We start from the raw sequence: 20,799 nt of genomic DNA, 5'->3' as shown, positions 1-20,799 counted from the left end.
GCATCCTGTCATATAACCTTGAAGGAACAAGAATATGTCTGAACTCTCTAACTTTCAAGTCAAGATGGAATGGATTCATGCTGTGGGCTCTGATAGTTCCCCTTTTTAATTTAATTATTAATGCCTATGCTTCTGCCACAGCACAAACAACTGTGCCTGTCTTAAGCTGTCTTCATCAACCTTCCAGACTTACCCATCACTAGTACACATATTCTGTCATGCATGTCTTGTCTTAGAACTGACTGAAGGAAAAAAGATCTTACCCATCTTTGACTACCAGTATCTGTTTATAAAGGATTGAGGAAGAGTGCACAGCTTGATACCACATATATCTGATCCAACTTTCCAATGAGAATTCACAAGTAACTGGATAATCATAGGCAAGTAGATAATGCTTAGCAATACACATGCTCTATGACTACAATACATCCTAATAAAGGAGTAAAGGGTGTCTAAGATAGAAGGACCTATTTTTAAATTGGTCCAGGAGATCTTTAGCAGTTTTAACTTCATCAAAATCCATATTTGTCTTATTAAACGTGTCAAATCCAAGAACTCATTATCATCATGGCAAATCCCTCACACATGAGCTCTAACCTTTTCTTCAACAAGCAACATTTTCATAGTGAACAGAAATGGTTACAAACACTTAACAGGTCAATACCATCATTCTAGTATGAACATTATCAATGAAGACACCATTGGTCAAATTGCAATTCTCACCATTTTGTTCTAATCAAAGGGAAAGTTCTTGTGGTGGGTGAGGTATGAGTACTTTCCACTCTTAAAGTCCAACTGCATTACTGCTACCAATTCCAAAGGCATGTTTAAGCTGCTATAGTCTCCAAATACTGAATATTATCAGTAAAACCATTATTCCATTCCTCCTCTTATGCTGGAGAGGGGCTTTAGTCTTTCGTTGCTTCAATAAGTAAGTTTCTTTCCCACAGAAGGGAAGTTTCTGAGGTCTCAGTTCTCCAGGCTCTCTATTCCAACAGCAGATGAAACACCACATTGGCAAAGTTAACATCTGTGTCCCAAGCTATATTGTAGATACAGTGTTCCTTGACCAAAATCAGAGTAATAAAACTCATAGCTGTCTAGGTGGTCCATGTAGCAGTTTCTCTAAGAAAATGGGAGTCATTGACTGTTGTTGTAATCTCCTTTCTTTCTCAGACTTCAGCATGATGATGTCAGAGGATCAGGAACATGGGTTCAGCAATCTCACTCCAACTCTTCTGGGTGAGCACCAGTAGTCACAATATCATCCAAGTTGGTATTCCTCTGGTCCACATACCATACCAAATGTTCAGGGAGTTATCAGGCTTCATTTACTTCCTGTGGAAAAAAAACACAAACATACCCTTGACTGCATATTAAAACAGGGTCAGGTCCTTTCCATAATCCAGTGCAAGGGTCTTTCCATTTTACTTTCACAAAAGTCGCTCTGGTGCCATCATGTCAAAATCTGCCTACAACAGATTGATCATGGGCATCCACATTTCAGAAATTTAGAGTAAAAGGGCATGATTCAATGAATAATGCAGTGACTGGGGGTATAACTCCCCCTTACTTATTTTTTGAAGTTGTGTTTTCAAGTCATGGGCACACTCTACAATTTCCTGTCCTTGAGGATTATAAGAAAAGTCTGTTTTATACTCAATATTCCATTTGGAGAAAAATTGCTGAAATGCTTTACTGAATTATCTGGATCCATTATCTGTTTTTATAATTTTAGGAATTACCGTATATTAAATGAGTTATTTATATATTTATAGCAATGAGTTATCACATACATAGTAGCTTCTCCAGTTTGTGCAGTAGTCATTAAGAACCCTGAATATGTATCAACTGTCACATGCACATATCTTAATTCATCAAATTCTGCAACATGAGTAGCATACATTTACCATAAATGAGTAAGAAGCAGACCTTGAGGATTTACTCCCAGATGTGGTACAGGTAAATATTGTGGGTTTATATCACACTGTTTAACAATCTGATGAGCAATTTCTCTTGTTAGACCAAATTGTTTTCTTAAACTTTTACTACTTTGATGGTATAAAAAGCATGTGATTGTTGAGCAGGCTCAAATTGAGACCAAGCAATTAATTGAGTAAATTTATCAGCTAAAGTATTACCTTCAGCTAATGGACCAGAGAGATTTGAATGTGCCCTAATATGACCCACAAAGCATGGTAACTTTCTTCGATGAATGTCATCTTGAATCTGCTGAAATAGTATTCCAACTGGACTATAACTAGTTCCAATGCAGGGTCCAGTCTCTAATACTTGAAGAACTCTAAAAATATAATGACTGCCAGTATAAAAATTAAAATTTGAAAAAAGCTGGAATACCATAGCAACAGTTCATAGCTCAACAATTTGAACTGAAGCTAGATCCATTTGTACCACATATCCTTTACCATCAATGACATATGCTGATCTCCACTAAAAGAACCATCTGCAAAAATTAACATATAATCTTTTAAGGGATCTTTCATTACAATTTGAGAAAAAAGTAAAGGAATGCACTTGTGCAAATCACAACAATCAATCATCTAGAAAATAATTATCAATTTGACCTTAAAATTGAACAAATGCAATTGCTCAGTAATCATTACTTTGAAATACCCAATAAACCTATTGTCTAGTATAAAGAACATTGATCACACTAGGTTCTCTACCAAAATATTGCCTAGATTCTAGCCAAACAAGCTACTGCTTCAAAATAAGGATTTAATACCTTAACTGGTGAAACAGGAGATGTAGCCATAAAGAGGACAGTTTTCCCATAATACTTGTGTAGGAGTAAGTCTTGTGGCAAAATATATGCTTGCCAAGGTTGACCATAATTAATATAATGTACCTGCAGATGTCGTATTGCATATACAATCTGAGCCAGTACCTGTCTAGCTCCATCTGTAAGATGTCTAGGGGAACTGAGATCACCACTCCTCTTTAGAATCTCACTGAGGGTCTCAAGATCTCCCATAGACAATTTTAAATATGATCACAGTCATTGAATACTTCCCAATAATTTCTGAAACTTATTTGAAGTTTGTAAGGTATCTTTCTTAATTTTCAATTTTTTGAGGCTTAATTTCTTTAGGATACAACATATGTCCCAAATACTGGAAAGGCAGCTGCCTCTGTACTTTCTCTAGAGCAATAACTAACCCTGAATGGGCAAGACTCTGCTGAAGCTGTCCCATATGTTGCAAGCAAAACTCCTTAAAAAAAGAAAACCAATCCTTTAAATCTAAAATAATCTAATCCATGCTGCAAAGGTCCCATTAACTGACAGGCAGCATTATCACTTTGATAGGTGCCTCGCTCAGGATGAATTAGCATTTTCACAGACTCTTGACTGAGTGGAGTGGAGGGCAACTCGCTGAGGGCCTGACATTGCCCTCCAGGTTGGGGCTGAGCAGGAGCTGTGCTCTTGATGGCTTGGCTGTTCCTCTGGGACCCCGAGACCAACAGTTGCCTCAGTAGTGCCCAGAGGCATCAGACTGCAGGCATCACCAGACCTCGTGCCCCATGCAGCAGCTGCAGGTTGAGTTGACTGGGAATATGGGTGGATGGAGTCACTCCTTCCCCCGAGTGCTGGAACAGTGAGGAGATAGTGTGGGGACTGCACCACCAGTGTGGAGGAGGAAGTGGGAAATTCAAAATATTTACAAACTCTAAGAATTTCAGTACCTGTTGCTGCTCTACTTGAGCTCCTATGGCCTTTAAAATATACCCCAGCAATTGTCCAGGCAGTTAACTACTATCTTTCTGCTCCATATTTACTAAATTTGTATACAAGTTTACTCCTGAGCAACTCACCACGTCTTCACTTTTACTTTTTTTCCCAGGCGCTCACTTTTCACTTTCACTGTGATGTCGGTGCTGTGTGCATCACGCTAGTCACGCTATTCACGCTATTCATGTTATTCACGCTATTCACGCTATTCCTCCTTATCCAAGTCCCACACTCAAGGTGCCACTTCTGAGGGTCCCACCTGACTTGTTCGTCCATAGTAGAAGAAAAGGTGAGGATTAAAAAAGAAATAGACTAGACAACAGATAAAATCAGGAGGCCATTCAGTGAATACTGTGATTCACCTCAAGTTTATTATTTCAAGTTCTTATACAGCCCAGTCCAAAAAGGGGGAAGGCAAAAGACCCTTAGAACCACTTCAACGTGCAGGAGTTCATCCCCAGGGTTTGTTGTCTAATGCCATCTGGCAGATGGATGTTACATACTATACCCCCTTAGGCAATCTTAAATATGTTCATGTGATAATAGATACCTGTTCCTCCTTTGTCTATGTCTTCGCCCTTTCTGGAAAGAAAGTTGTCAATGCTATCAAGGGCCTTAAGTCAGACATGGTAGTGATGGGGAGACCTTGGGCACTTAAGAGAGATAAGGGTCCTGCCTATGCCTCTCAACAATTCAATGACTTTCTGAGCTCTTGGAAGATTTCCCATACCACTGGCATAGCCTACAATCCACAGGGACAAGCCATTGTGGAGAGGACCAACAGAGCTCTTAAGGAGTTGTTGCCAGGACTATCTCACCGGAGCTAAAAGAGATCCTCATCTGGCCTTAAAAGAGGTCCTTTTCCATATGAACTTCCTCAGTTTTGATGATAAGGAACTCAGCCCAACTTACAAGCACTGGGCATCCCTGCCAAGGAACACAACACTGCTCTTGGTGAGATGGAGAGATCCTATCTCCCTCCACTGGCAGCTGCCAGCCCCCCTGCTAACTCACGAGAGAGGGTATGTTTGTGTTTTTTCTCAGACTGTCACAACGCCAATATGGGTCCTGGTAAGAGATGTATGCCCAGTCACAGATCAGCCTGCTTCCACCAAGAAGGGAATAGCTCAGGATGGGTAACGTATATACTCCCCTTTCTGGTGCTCATTATCCCCTTAATAAATTGATTTATTAAGGGCAGAGGTTATGGCCTTTGAATCCTCATTTTTTTTCATATTAGTCACAGGAAAAATCCATCAAGAGCAAATCTCAATATTGAACATCTATGCTCCAAATACAAGGGCACCCTCATATGTAAAAGAAATCCTTCTAAAGCTTAAATCACACATTAAATCCCACACACTAATAGCAGGAGACTTCTACACTCCACTTTCACCACTGGACAGGTCAATCAGACAGAAGATTAACAGAGAAATAAGGAAACCAACAGATGTTAACTGTTAACTCAAATGGACGTAACAGACATCTATAGAATATTCCATCTAAACATAAAACAATATACCTTCTTCTCAGCACCTCATGAAATCTTCTGAAAAGTTGAGCACATACTAGGCAGCAAAGCGAACCTCAATAGACATAAAAAAAATTGGAATAACCCTGTGTATCTTATCAGATCACCATGGCATAAAATTAGAATTCAACATGACACCAAATTCAGAAAGCCCACAAACACATGGAAATTAAACAATGCTCACCTGAATCATCAATAGGTCAAGGAAGAAATAAAGGAAGAAATTAAAGCTTTCCTAAAATTCAATGAAAATGACCACACAACATACCCAATTTTATAAGACACAATTAAAACAAGTATTAAGAGGAAAGTTCATATCACTAAATGCCTACATAAAGAAGCTGGAAAAATCCCACACTAGTGAGTTAACAGCACACCTGAAAACTCTAAATCAAAAAGAAGCAAACTTACCCAGGAAAAGTAGGTGCAGGAAATAATTAAATTGAGAGCTAAAATCAACAAAAAAAGAAACAAAGAAAACAATACAAAGAATCAATGAGACAAAGAGTTGGTTCTTTGAAAAAATTAACAAAATAGACAAACTTTTATCCAAACTAATTAAAAAGCAGAGAGAGAACATCCAAATTAACAAAAACAGAAATGAAAGGGGGCATATATCAATAGACACAGAGGAAATCCAGAAAATCATCAGATCATATTCAAAAACTTCTACTCCACAAAATTGGAAAACTTAAAGGAAATGGACAATTTTCTGGATAAATATCATTTACCAAAATTAAATCAAGACCAGATAGGCTAATTAAACAGACCTATAACTGCTAAAGAAATAGAAACAGTCATCAAAAATATCCTAACCAAAAAAAAAACCCAGGACCAGATGGCTTCAGCACAGAATTCTACAACCAAGGTTTGGCGAACATTGCTAAAGAGAGGCAGAAAGACTGTAAGGGCTAAGGACCAGGAAACGTGCTGTGAGACTGGGTCTCCTAGCAATGGCAGGCAAACTTCCGCCAGGACACTTCAACAACATGGCTGCTTAAACAAGACCTGATCAAGGAGAGCAAGGACAGCTGCGATGACGTGGGAGGGGGAGGCTGAGAGAGGGAGAATGAGTTTTCCCCAGGGCTGAGTCCCCGAAGTCATCACCCGGTACCAGATGGTCTGCTCCCAGCAGGTTGTATTTATGTATCTCTGCATTTGATCTATACAAATATATATACCAATAACAGTTAAAGTAAAAGAAGCCGTAAATTTTAGGAGTGGGGAGGCATGGAAGAGGTTGGAGGGAGGAAAGGAAAGGAGAAATGATGAAATCTATAGTAGATAAGTTCATTAAGATACATAGACTTCTGATTAATTTTGGTGTGTGGTATTTTTACATTGAGTCTGATAATAAAATTTATAAATTATATATATGCATATATTGCTTTTATTAAAAATAGATTTTTTTCTCACATAATATATCCTGATTATGGTTTCTCCTTCCTCTACTCCTCCCAGTTCCTTCCTACCTCCCATCCCATCCTGATCAACTCCCTTTCCACCTCTCATTTAAAAAAATAGTCTTCTAAGGGATAATAATAAAATATAATAAAATAAAACATAATAAGATACAACAAAAACTACCACATTGGAGTAGCATAGGACATAAAGAGCTTAAGAGAAGGCACAAGAAACAGAGATCCAATTATTCTCACACTCAGGAATTCCATATGAGGCAATAGTGGGGCACGCCTTTAATCCCAGCACTTGGGAGGCAGAGGCAGGTGGATTTCTGAGTTAGAGGTCACCCTGGTCTACACTGTGAGTTCTGGGGCAAGATACATAGAGAAACCCTATCTCAAAAAAAAATACAAACAAACAAAACCCCAACAACACTCCCCCCAAAAAAAAACAAACAAACCCTACCAAACTGGAAGCCATTATATTTAAGCAGGGGAGCTGGCACAGACCTGTGCAGGCCCTGCACAGGCTGCCCCATCTCTGTGAGTTCATAGACCAACTGTGGGTAGAAGGCATATATATATATATATATATATATATATATATATATATATATATATATATTTCCACATGCAGAAAAATGAGATTAGATTCACTGCTTTCATCTTGCACACACACATACTAACTGATCCCCACACTCCCCACTTCCAGGTCCAGACTGCTTTTATCATTAAATTGCAATGGCTTACTCCACCAAATTGTTTTCCATATAGTTTCTATAGTCCCAGCCCATGCTTCATCTTTTATCTCTCAATATTTGTAACCCATAATAAAATTGCAGCCATTATAATTTTGAGAAATATTATTACTTTAAAGAGATAAGCATAGCACAGTTTTACAAGGGCTTCTGGGATGCATGGTTTTGGACCAAATGTCCATTGGCCTCAGGATCCCATCTAGACTTGGTCTTGCTTACTTAGGATACTGTGTTCCTGGGCAGGGAAGCATGTCCCTTCATCTCCATCATGTTCTTCACCTCCCTCTTAATTCAAGGTACCCTGTGTTCTGATTCTCCTCTAGACTCTAGAAAATCCCAGTGGTATGCCATCTTTCAGACCAAAGTTCTACTCTCCATGGACATGGAAGGGGCAAAGTTCCCTGCTTTCTCTAAGCCTCAGCAACATCAGAGGGATAGAGTCTGTCGAGGTTTAGGGGGGATTTTAAGTGGCATCTCAGCAATTTATAGTTCACTTCTGATACTGAGTGGTGTCGGGGAGGAAGTCAGAAGTCGGGGCTGAGTTATGAACTTAGTCTAACCATCGTGATTAGGTTCACATAAATGCCATTCAAGTTTCTATGAAGGTCTGAAGTGCACAGAAGATACTCTGCATCCAGTAGCAACATCACACAAACATTCACTTTCTTTCTACCTTTCATTCCTGAATCAAAAGGCAGCATGCAGTGGAATCTGATCTATCGCCTGCAGCAGGAGCCACTCTGCTCACTTCTGACTCCATAAACACCCACCTGAGTCACTGTCATGACACTTGGGCAGAATTAGATGCCACAGTTATCGTCGACAAAGATCCTTCTGCTGAGCCCACTCAGGGTAAACATCGAGGGGAATTAGCAGGTAAAATCATGCACTCAGTGTTCACAAACTCTTGATATTGTTCCTGTCACACCACAGAGCTTTTTCATCTAATTTAGAACATGAAGTTCAACTTGATTATACTAGAAATCATGCCACCACATGAAAGAGAGAGAAATGAATGAAGTCCCAGAGAGGTGGAAGATGGATTTCCTAATCACAGAATGTTCTCTATGGTTCTGGAGAATCTAGAACTTTGCTGTACAACTAACTTCTTAATTAGGCCACATTTAGTGATAGAGGCCAGCCTCTATCATTATCTGTCTTCTGCCTGTAGATATCCAGTTTTTCCAGGGCCATGTGGTGAAGATGCTTTCTTTTTTCCAGCTTACATTTTGGCATCTTTGTCCAATATTAAGTGCCTGAAGTTATGTGCTCTTATGTTTGGGTCCTCAACTTTGTTCCACTAGTCTCCATTTCTGTTTTGGTGCTGGTTTCTACTACTCTGGCTCTGTAATATAGACTAAGACCTGGAACTGTGATTCTTCTAGCATTGTTTTTCGGTTCAAGTTTGCCTTGGCTATCTGGGGTCTTTGTGGTTTCATTAATTTTAGGGCAGTTTATCATTTCTAGATATTCTCTGGTAGAACCTTTGAAATCTCTAATGTATAGTATCATGTGTTCTGCAAACAGAGATAGTTTGTGTCCCTTTGATTTCCTTCTCTCGTATTGTTGCTCCAGCTAGTATTTCAAACACAATATTTTAGTTTGCCAAACACTTGGTAACTTTGGCTTTCAAGCGTCCTCAAGTTCTCCTTCTTCATTGTTTCAGGTTGACTGCTTCCTTTCAGCATGAAGACACCATGTCTATGACTTATTTTCCCCCAGATACCCATTTCCTTTTTACATCATCGGTCTCATCATTATTAGTACATTAATTTTCTATGTTGAAGTTCTTTTCCAAATTTCCTTGAATTCTGCTCTTAAATATCATGCTACTTAGTTTTGCAATTTTGATTTTTGTTGACTTGTTATATTTTGCTTTCTTTTTCCAATCTTATTCTCCTTTTTGCTAGCTGTGTCTTTGACTCAGAGGACTGGACAAAGACTTTGTTCTTTGACCCATGAATAAGATCAGCATCATCCTATCTGTTTATTACTAAGCTCAGTAAGAACTGGTTCTTGGTATACAGTACGTACTGAGCTCACAAGGCCCTGTGCTCAATGTTAGTTGTGCACTCTCAGTCTAATCTCCAAGGCCTGCTTAGGGCAATGGAAAAGGATTAGACAGATTCCTAGGGATACCACATAGCTCTCCTATCTCAGATTTGACAATTGTGCTTTTATCTATGTTCCTTCTTCAGCACAGCACAGGAATGGATTTCTTTGTGACATTTCCTCACATGCCCTTCATGTACTCGGCTCACACTCCACCTCCATTGCCTCATCTCGTTCTCTTCCACCTCTCTCTGCTTGCCTTTATTTACCCTACCATCTCTGTCTTAGGTATATGCACACATGCACACACAAGATTTCCCATGCAAGAAAAAGCATATGGCATCTATTTTATGACTCTGGTTTATTTCATTTAACATAGTGATTTCCAGTTTAATTATCTCTGTGTGTTCCTCTCTTATTACAAATGGTATAATTTTATTCTTATTATGGTCGATTAAAATTAAATTATATACTAGCCGATCATTTGTTGGTAGACATCTAGGCCTATTCCACACTTTTGTTATTGTGAATAGGGCTGCAGCACCAATGTGCATGTTTCTCTGTGGCAGGTATCCTGCCTTTGTGGACAATGCTGTCCCCAGAAGGTATAGATTATTAAATGAAAATCTCAATGCCAGGCATTGGATTCCTCATTATGAGTTATTGACTATAGTAGTATTTTGTTTTCCCCTAGGTCCATGGTCAATCTAGTATCAGATTCTTACCCATCCAAGCAGTGTTGGGGATGAGCTGCTTCTCATGGAGTGGGCCTTAAATCCAATCAGATAGTGGGTGGTTACTTCTACAACTTTTGTGCCACTATTGTACAGACTTGTGATGCAGGCAGGACACTGTTGAAGATTGAGGGGTTTGTAGTTCTTTTAGTATTTACCTTTCTCCTCTGGTAGCATGCAGAGTACCTTCCAATACCATTAACTCTAGTCGTGTGGGTGAAGGCTTTTGATAAGCAACAGCTGGACTTCTTCATTTCAATGAGTTACGTACGTGTTATCTTCAGCAGCAGGGCCTCCTCATCCATTTGTGGAGAGCAACCAATAGCCTTGGCAATAACCTGGATTGTTTGGGGGGTCCATAGGTCCCCTTTACTAAACAACTCAATTAGATGCAACCCATTTCTAGCAGTGGAGGTTTCACTTGGTGGTGAGAGGTGTCTAATTAAGGCTATGTCTCTCCTATTATTTAGTGATTCCATTTAGATTTCTTTTATATATGTGTATATTTTAAGATGTTTCTATTGTATTAGGTTTTCATTTGACCCCTCAAATGACATTTAGCTTTAGCTGTACTTCCCTGTGTTTCTTCCCTTACCCTCATCTTCCCTCCCCGTTACTGCTGAGTCTTCCCCTTCCAGTCTCTCCACACCCCATCCACCCATAACTGTAGATTCTCTTCCCCTTCCTTGGAAGAGCCTTCCTTCCCCAGGAATACCTTACTCTGTACCAAGCAGCTGTGATTATACTGATTGTATCCTGCTTCATGGGCTCTAAAGGTTACACAGTAGATCAGCTGACATTTGGAAGGTTGAGATTACACATCTGGTGGAGGTTAGAGTCACTCAGGCTGGCCGACTCTGACTGCAAAGTCTCTTGCTCCCCTGCAGTGTGTTCCTCATATCAGACGCAGTTTTCCTGTGCTCTGTTAGAAAGATGTCTTTCCCCACAACTTTGCAATTTTGGCAAATAAAATAAATAGTCAAACCTTTCGTCATACCCTGCAATTTAAAAAAAAAAAATTAGAAGCTTGTTGTCTATAATTAACTCCCTGGCAGGACGATTTGGCCAAATGGAAGTCCTTGTGGGGTGATTACAGGAAGGACTTTCACAGAGTGGAAATAGTACCTGTGTTCTTTGCCTCTTCCTTAGATCTCTCAATGGTTTAGTCTTCTCCCTTTTTTAACCTGTAGCAGCCGTCTTTAAGAGACGGCCAGGACCTCCTCACAGCTGCAGCTGTGGTTGGCTACAAACTAGCTACCCTTGTAAGTTTTTGATAAGTTTTGCTACTTATCTTCAAAGAATGCTTGTGTCCCGAGAATTTTCCTTGTAGTTTTTTTATTACTAACAAGTTGCTAATGAATGTGTGTGTGTGTGTGTGTATGTGTGTGTGTGTGTGTGTGTGTGTGTGTGTGTATGATGCTTGGAAATTCATAACAATGGAAGAAATAAGATTGAAAGAGTAAAGAATGTAGAAGGATAAAGAATGTAGGAAAATGAAGGAGAGAAAAGGAATGTAGAATAATTAGAGCAGGAATGGATTGGAACAGAGATTTTTGTTGTTGTTTCTTCAAGACAGGGTTTCTCTGTGTAGCTCTAGATGTCCTGGAACTAGCTCTTGTAGACCAGGCTGGCCTCAAACTCACAGAGATCTGTCTGCCTCTGCCTCCTGAGTGCTGGGATTAAAGGTGTGTAAGAGAGAATTGGAATTGGAAATAAAATTGAAGCAGAGAATTAGAGCTAAGAAACTATAGACAGCTAGGACAAGAACGTTAGAATTAAAGCAGAACAACAAAGAGCCATCACTGGAATGGCAAGCATATGAGTTCAGTCCACAACCTAAGCCCCTTTGCTACTCTGAGGCAACCCTAACTGAATCCTGAGAGGAAGTCAGCAGAACGGGACTCTGTTGGGTTTTGATACCTACTTAATCATATACATATTACACACACTTTGCCCCTGTCTGCACCCTCTGCATACTGCGCACACCTTGCACCCCTTTGCACCCTCTGCAATTCCATACACACTGCATTCTTCTGCACACTCCGCACATTATGCACACTCTGTACCCTGTTGCAACCCCTGGTTCCCCTTTCATTGTACTTAAGAGGTCTCTGTTAACACTTTGAAGGTTAAAAACATGATATTTAGGAGGTAAAGTCACTTTTCCAAATGTCATATCGTCAGTACAGTTAGATTCATAGTGTAGATTCAAGAGTGCCCACACCTGGAATAATCATCCTTCTCCGTGAGTGTAGAAGGAAGTCTCATCCCCAAGCCTACCCTTATTGATTCTTCCCACACCCATACCCTCAGTGAATCACAGAGACAGGGTGTGCTTAGAGAAGTAAATGCTTTTATTTATTTGCTCTCCAGTGGTATTTTCTTAAGATCTCCTGAATGCTAAACATGTGCCAAAAGGAGTTACTGATGACAGAAGAAAACCCTGTTGACAGGATCCAAGCCTGGAAGTTGGGAAACCTGGGAGCAAAGAAGTTTCTAGAGCACACAGAGCACGAGATCAGAGCTTTCTCCAAACATCAGGAATCAGGTTAAAAAGAGAAAATAAGATAAGACCATCAACATAGGAACCAATCAAATCATTTCCATAAGCTCCTCCATGAGGAAGTCAGTGGAGAGAGATTAAAGGCAAAGTGGGGCTGCAGTTGAGAGGATTTGGATTTCAGGAGAATGAGTCTCATTTGCATTGTAAAATTCCAAACTCAAGAGCATTGAACTAAGCAATCCTCTAATTATATCTCTCCCTTCTGCTTTGAACCCAGACACCATGAAATAAACAAATTGGATAACAAATAATGTATACAGTGCCTTGCAAAACCTTTTTAACTTCAGAATTTTCATTCTGCAGAGAGAGAGACTCAGAAAGTCATTCGTCCATGGCTCTTACCCAGACAGCCTGCAGGAGGCTCAAAGACACAGGCAATCCTATATCTTTGCCCTAAGAAACAGTGCAAAGTGCCTTAAAGGACAAGTCACACAGCTTTTGGTTAGAGTCTCCATGCCCAAAGCCTTGACCTCCAGAGCCTGGAGCTGAAAGGGCTGAGGAGAGCTGAAAGGGTAGAGGAAAGCTCTCTGTCCACCCCAGCCCACTCCGTACTTCACTGTGGGAGAACGCAGATTTTCCCACACATGCCCTGGCAGCACTTATAGTTGCCTTCACACTGGCCATCCCTCTCACACATATTGGGAGGATTCAGCATCAAACATCGTCCTTGAACCTTTGGGCACCTCCCAGGCTTCGTCCTCACTGGCAACAAAAGAACCATAGGTCAGATGTGGTAAGATTTAGGCACCACATTGTTGCTTCTTTAACCCACCCTCTCCAGCCCAAGCAAGGAAGGTCATCCCCATTCACCCCTCACCTCAATCACCTCCTCCCAGATATGTCCCCAGAAACAGCACCTGGTTTCTCTAGAACATCTGGCCTCTGGTCAATGCAGGTGACCAGCTGTGTGGTACTGAAAGGTTTGATGGCTTCCATCAAACTGTCTAAACGCCAGGATGATTATTTGCAAAAACGTTACAGAGCGGCTGCTTCAGACAAGTGGCTCTTCCTGCCAAGGGCCACATGATGCCTTAACTGACTGACTGATGTGTTGCCCTCAACAGCTCTTAGAAACAAGGATTTCTAGGCAGACCCTTCCCTCAATCCTGTCCCCTTCAGTGCTAGGTCTTGATTTCATTCCTCTCCTCCGGGTTCCTCTGCTGGCTCACCTGGTCTACAGATGGGAAGAGGGTCAATGCATTTGATATCACAATGAACTTAGCAGCACCTTTTACTCCCCAGGCATTGTCGGTCAGAATCACTCTCTGATTTCTCCTCCCTACGGCACTTGGCAGGCTTTCTAGAAGGGCAGGCTCCAATTTTGATAGCATCTATAGAGAATGTCAAGATATTAGGAGAGTATGGAGTATCTATCATAATTCCTAAACAAAGGACCACTTTCCAGAGTATAGATCCTCATCCCAGTAGCCCAAAACTTACAAGAGAATTATCTCACTAACCCTAGGTGAAGAAAACAAAACAAAACAAGCAAGCAAAAATGACAGACTTGATCAAGAAAGACATATGACCAGGGAAAATCACAGCCTGAAAACAAAAGGCACAGGGTGCCCAGTCAGGTTTTTCCACCTCAGGGTTAAGAAAGAAGGGGACACAGAAAAAACAGAAGGGGAGAGTAGGAATAATGGAGACCAAGATAGATAAATATGAAGAAAACAAACATGTGAGATCAGTTGAACTAAAGCCAGAGGCAGAAACAGAAAGGTTTAAAGGACAGGAACAGAGATAGAGTGAGTCCTGAGCTCACTGGATGGCTGACTCATGAGAGCATTTCCGTGTGCCTTGAAGCCTCATAGAAACCTCAGACCCCGGAAAGACATGGGTTCCTCCAGCAGGTCCGGAGTAAGTTGGAATACCTTAGAGAAGAGAGCACACTGAAAACAACCACGAGCCCTCACCTCCTGCATTCTAGGCAGGTTAGGACCAAAGTAACTCCAACTCACCTGTAACTAGAAGTATCCTCCATCCTGCTGGTCCCTGGACCAGTTTTTCTCTGCCCATCTGTTCCTGAAGCTACTCATGAAGTAACCACTGTGAGGCTTATTATCAGTTACAATTGTTTGGCCAATGTCTTAGGCTTCTTACTGAGTAGCTATAACCTTAAAAACATTTCTTTTAATCTGTGTATTGTCACAAGGCTGCGGCTTATTGGTGTGGCATGTTACTCCGTCAACAGCTACATGGTATCTCTCTATCTCTGTTAGGGTTTCCTGCCTGGCTTTACTCTATTAAGCCATTGGCCGAAACAGCTTTATTCAACAACCAATAAAAGCAACACATATACAGAAGGACATCCCACATTATCTCCCCTTTTCAGTGTAAATGAAAAGGAGGGTTTTAACTTTAACGTGGTAAAATTACATATACAAAACAGTTATAAAGCAAGAATTACAGTTACAGTATTTAGTCTATTTGTATTAGACAAAAATTAAAGACAATATTCTATCATCTATTTTATCCTTGTGAGTATAAAGCTTTGTATCTAATTTATCTTTTGTTATAACTAAGGAAGACTATATCTATCTTCAACGCCATCAAAGACTCCATGACGATATATATCTAAGTAAACAGAAAGTGCATTGTAAGCAACTTCCAAATTTCTAGAAATGACAGAGACATCTCGCGGCCTGGACAGTCACCCAAAGTTCTTTTGCAATATTGGGGCATCCATCTTCAGCCTATAGTCCCATAATATCTGGAAGACTTTTCAGTAAAGTGCAAGGAATTAGATACATTTTGCCTTGTACTGGCAAAGTTTGTCAGTTCCTCTTCTTTGGTGTACTGAAATGTGTCACCATTTTTATCTCCTTCCACAGTCCAGGATGCCAGGATCCCCAGAGCAAGGAGCACCATGACAGAGTAGAATCTGTTGGACTTTTGGTGAATGCAAAGTGACTCAGGTGACCAGTCCCAAGCATCACTCTAGGCGTGGTTCCAGCGGAGTGTATTTGGACCCCCCAGCTGCTATTACATAGTCAGGAAGCTTAGCCAGAGAACAAAAGTCTTTATAAGGAGGTGAATTGTAGACACCCTGTTTCAGGCAGGACCATGAGGCCAGCAGAGGAACTACCAGAGAGTTGAAAATGAAAGAAGTTGGTTTTAGGTTGTCCTTAGAGGAACATTCCAGGTGACCAACCACCTAAGCCTTGAGCACTCTGAAATCTGAAAGCCTGTTGCCCTTACTGGTAGAGAAGAGCAGAGAGGGTGAGTCACAAAAGGGCCAACAGGACCTGACACTGAAACATACGACGTGGATTCTCAGTTGAGATTGTACTATGCACCTCTATTTCTCGTGTTCCTGGACCTTCTGAAATTTTGAAACTCTATCCTCCCCCCAGCCCACCCCCATCCACTTCTCAGAAAGAGTAAGGCCTCCCATGGTGAGTCAACCAAACCTGGCACATTCAGTTGAGGCAGGACCAAGTACCTACTCCCTGCGTCGAGGCTGAGCAAGGCATCCCACCATATGGAATGGACTCTGAAAAGCCAGCTCAGGATCACATGGGGGGAAGCAGGGGAAGGTGAGGGAGGGGGAACTGTATCTGGTATGTAAAATGAATAAAAGTATTTTTAGAGTATAAAAGAATTTATCATACTGCCATTACCTTACAACTTGATGCTTTGTTTTTGTCCTTCAAAAGCATTCGATATTTATTTGCAAAGTTGGTTGGAATGTAGGTGCATTCTATAAACATTACAAGCAATTTTTACAAACATTAATTATCATATTAAAATAATTTCATTTTTATTAGTTAAAATATAAAATGATACTATATTCCATATTTTTTCTTTTGAATCTTTTAACTTTTAGTATTATGTTATAATTACATTTCTTGCTCACCTTTCCTCCCTCCAAACTCCTCCATGAATCTTTCCTCAGTCTCCATCCAATTAATGGCCTTTCTTTTCAGTGCCATTGAATGCCTTTATGGATGTGGATTTATATAATACACACACACACACACACACACACACACACACATATATGTGTATATGTAAATATATGTTTCTAAATATAACCTGTACATTCTCTCCAAATATAACTAAATAATTATGACATAAAAAAAGAAACTCTAACCTGTTGCTCAGTGCAAATTTCTTCTCAAAATACAGATGACACATGGCTTAAATCACCGACATTTATCTCTGTCAAATTATTGGCACCGCTGTTTGCCCAGTGCCTGTTCCATGACTGAAACGTGGAAAACAAACCCTAAACAAATGAAAGGTGTACCCGGAAGGGCCTTGCCTTCCGCAAATCTCTTGGGAGATCAGTTTCTTAGGCATGAAATGACTTGGAAATGAGATCGTTCCTGGTATTAAGAATTTGAAATGATCCTTAAAATAATGAATGAATTGCATCCCTTGCTACAAGAGATCATTGCTGAGGACTGCCGATAGCAAAGGCTTTGCCAGGGCCACTGAGAATATGCAACAGATGACAATTGATATCTATAAATTCAACCCACCAAACATACAACTATCTGACGGAGAGAATCTCATGAAACAAGGCTTACGGGACCATTGTCTATAAATAACTTTGTCTATGTCTGTAATTTTTCTCATGTGCATGCATTTCTTCCCTAATAATATCTCCGGGTATTTTTCCCACTGCTTGTGTGTTCATCTCATGAGAATATTCCATCTACCTGGCACACATATATGTAGAGGGTAGTGGGAGTATACAAGAGTGGCTAGTATTTAACAAGTCAACACACTTGGGGAGCCCCATTGGGCAAAGTCTGTGGGGTGACTGGTGGAGCCCCACTAGGCAAAGTTCATGGGGTTTAATGGCTGTGGAAACCAGTTGTTTTCCATCTGTAATTTCCCTCATGTGCCACCACATCCCTCCCCTAAAAATAACGGCTTTGGGTGTATTCCCACTGCTTGTGTGTTTATCTCATGAAAATATTCCATCTATTGGGCACACATATAACTGTGGATGCTCTAGAAGATGATTCTGCCTAATTATATAATTTTTATGTACAGAAATAATACTAGGATATTTTTCATAACTCATACTGATACAGGAAAATTCTCAGTCACAAACACAGCTGAGACCTCAGCAAATTCTAAGCAAGCTAGTTGCCTCTAGAGACCAACATCTGGTTGTCCCTAGAGACATGTACACAAGGTCATTCTTTCAGGTGTTGTTTTACTGATTCGAGGTCAGAATAGAAGCAACTTTATTTATTAGTTGTAACTTTCACAATAATTTGCATGTAGTCCCAGTCTCGGGCTTAAGGTTCAGCAAACTGATTACTTACTGTCTAAGAACTCTCACCAACTTAGAGTACATGCAAGGCCAAGCACTCACACACTGGCCAGCCTAAGTGACCTTCCTAGCCTGAGAGAAACTACATGACTTATAACCATCCAGAGTTTTGGCTGGAGGGGGCAGAGAAATAAACAACCAAGCAGCAGAAGCAGCAGCAGAATGCAGAGGCAAAATCTAGACAGAAGTGAGAGATAGAGGGTGGTAGGAGAAGAGCAGAGAAGAGCTAGACGGGGAGCAGTGAGAGGAGAACTGGACAGAGAAGAAACAGACTGGGCAGAGCTGCAAGCATTGGAGACTATGTATCGCTAATTAAGAAGCTGTAAAAGACTATGTAGCAATGTGGAGACAGATTTCAGAGAAGATTTAAGATGATGTATGAGAGAAATTACCATTAGAAAACATGTGGGTTTCATTATCTACCTGTCAGATAGACAGAAACATATTCCTAATTACTCTCAGATTTAAAAAAAATGTTCCCTAAACCCACTATCCTAAGGTATTCTTTTTAACTGTGCTGGAGCAGATCATGGGAACTGGTGGCCCCCAGTCCATGTTACATATAGCTGTGGATGGCCAGGAAGATGATTTCTGCTTGTTGTATAATTTTGATGAATAGAAATAACACTAGGATATTTTTCATTACTCAGACTGACATAGGAAAGCAATATTGTCTTCGGTTACAAAGACAGTCAATTTTAAACTTCAGAATGGATTCAAAGCAAACTGGTTGCCCCTGAGGACAAATACTCAAGGACAGTTTCCCAGGTGTTTATTGCTGAATTAAGGTCAGGCACAGAACAACTTTAGTAGAGATAACTTCTCAGCAATGGACTTTCTGAACGTTCTCCCAACCTCAAGGTTCAGCCAAATAACTATTGTTTAAGTCCTGAATTTCAATGCCACTTTCTGTCTGGGAACCCTGAACACTCAGAGCTACTTACTTTACTTACCGTTCCTAGGCAGTGTGACCTTCCCAATCACCTTTCTTCCCAGGAGAAACTGTCTGATAAGTTTGACTCTGTTTCTTTTTTTAATTAAAAAATTCTTTTTCATATTACATACCAACCCCAGTTCTCCCTCCCTTCCCTTCTCTCCCCTGTTCTCCCCCCATCCCACCTCATCCATTCCTCCCTCAGGAGTCAACAAAATCTGGCATACCACATTGAGGCATGACCAAGCCCCTTGCCCCCTATATCAAGACTGTTGTCTGAAACACAATTAATAAGAGCTCGGAGATTGATATTGGGGTTCAACCTGAAGACCCAAAAAGCAAAGCAGCCAGCCACTGGCTATTACCTTGACCTCAGTCTGAAAATGGCTATTCTGACTCCAGGAATCTCATAATGAGACTATGTCTGAGAGCTGTCTCCTCCCATTTCATAGTCCTCTCTATGGCTAGGATTAAAGGCATACACCACCTGGTTTCTATGGCAACTAGTGTGGCTACTTAGTGTGGGAATTCCTGTATATTGCCTTTATTGGTTAGCGAATAAAGAATCTGTCTTGGGCCTGGCAGGGCAGAACAGTGGTAGGCTGGCCTCAAACTCACAGAGATCCACCTGCCTCTGCCTCTTGAATGCTGGGATTAAAGGTGTGCACCGCCACAGCCCAGTATTGGTCTCTTTTTCTTTAATTTTTACTGTTCTATGTGTATATTGTTAGGAATCTCCACTTTGTTCTCTCACACCCATTCCAAACCCCACCCTTCTTAGAAAGCCTCCCAAGAGTCGCCCCCCCTCCCCCGCTCCCAGAGCTACAGGATATTTATTTAAGATCTGGCCCCTAGATCTGCAGCATGAATTCTCTTCTGCTTCCCCACCCCCTTCCCCAAGAATCACCCAGGGGTGCTTTGCTCATTAAGTCTGTACTTTAATTCTGACTGATCTGACTTATTGCATGGGTGGAGAAACCCACTAACTGGGGATTTCAAAACTTCTTATCATCTAGTGCATTGGCACAGATGACCTGACTCCCCCCACCCTACCCCGCCCTAGTCCCTGGCCATGAGGGGAAACCACTCCTCTCCTTACTCCCTCTCTCCACTAGGCTGGACTGGCTTTTGGCCCAGTAAGTTGCCTGTTCCAAGTTACTGCCTTTAGAAGTTCAGGACCTCTTCTGATTTTCGAGGTACTCTGCCAAAGATGCAACTGCACCAAGAGCAACCCCAACCAGTTCCCACTCAATCTGTTCCTCCCTGAATCCCTAGGATGCCAAAACATTCAGGCTTTGGATCTTCTTCTGCCTACATGACCCAAAAGCCTATCACAGTGGACAAATTGCTTTAGGCTTCAGATTCTGGCACAGGATTGGAAGTGGGCAGCACCAAGTCTAAATCCAATCACCAATCATTGCAAAATTTATCCGAATTCACCCAGGACTCTTGGGCTCTGCATTCCGGCCCCTGCTCTCTGTCTCTGTCTCTCTCTCTGTCTCTGTCTCTGTCTCTCTGTCTCTCTCTCTCTTTCTCTCTCTCTCTCTCTCTCTCTCTCTCTCTCACACACACACACACACACACACACACACACACACACACACACTCTGCCTCTGCCTGCTCTCCCACCATATGTCTCTTTTTTATCTGTTAACACTAACTAACCATCTGTTAGTGTGTTAACTTCTGGCTGTATTCTCCACTTGGCTCTTGCTCCTCCCTCCCTCCTGTCACAACCGCTGCTGCCACCACAGAGCCACAGGCCGTGGGTGTCCCTCTT

The 20,799-nt window shown here is 41.1% G+C and overlaps 1 long non-coding RNA gene and 1 pseudogene across 1 annotated transcript; both read right to left on the bottom strand.

Annotated features, from left to right (window-relative positions):
* Positions 1-602: 602 nt before the first annotated feature.
* On the bottom strand, positions 603-19,473 carry LOC125404841 (uncharacterized). Its single transcript, XR_007233391.3, has 3 exons — positions 19,385-19,473; positions 16,416-16,495; positions 603-1,338 (listed from the first exon to the last, which is right to left on the bottom strand). It is a non-coding gene; the product is annotated as an uncharacterized LOC125404841 (long non-coding RNA).
* LOC146892754 (antileukoproteinase-like) lies at positions 13,346-16,268 on the bottom strand (annotated as a pseudogene).
* Positions 19,474-20,799: the final 1,326 nt, after the last annotated feature.

This window comes from Myodes glareolus, chromosome 10 (assembly GCF_982192425.1).
Source record: "Myodes glareolus chromosome 10, mMyoGla1.1, whole genome shotgun sequence".
In the NCBI taxonomy this organism is placed as follows: Eukaryota; Metazoa; Chordata; class Mammalia; order Rodentia; family Cricetidae; genus Myodes; species Myodes glareolus.
This window is presented reverse-complemented; position numbering and strand designations above follow the sequence as displayed.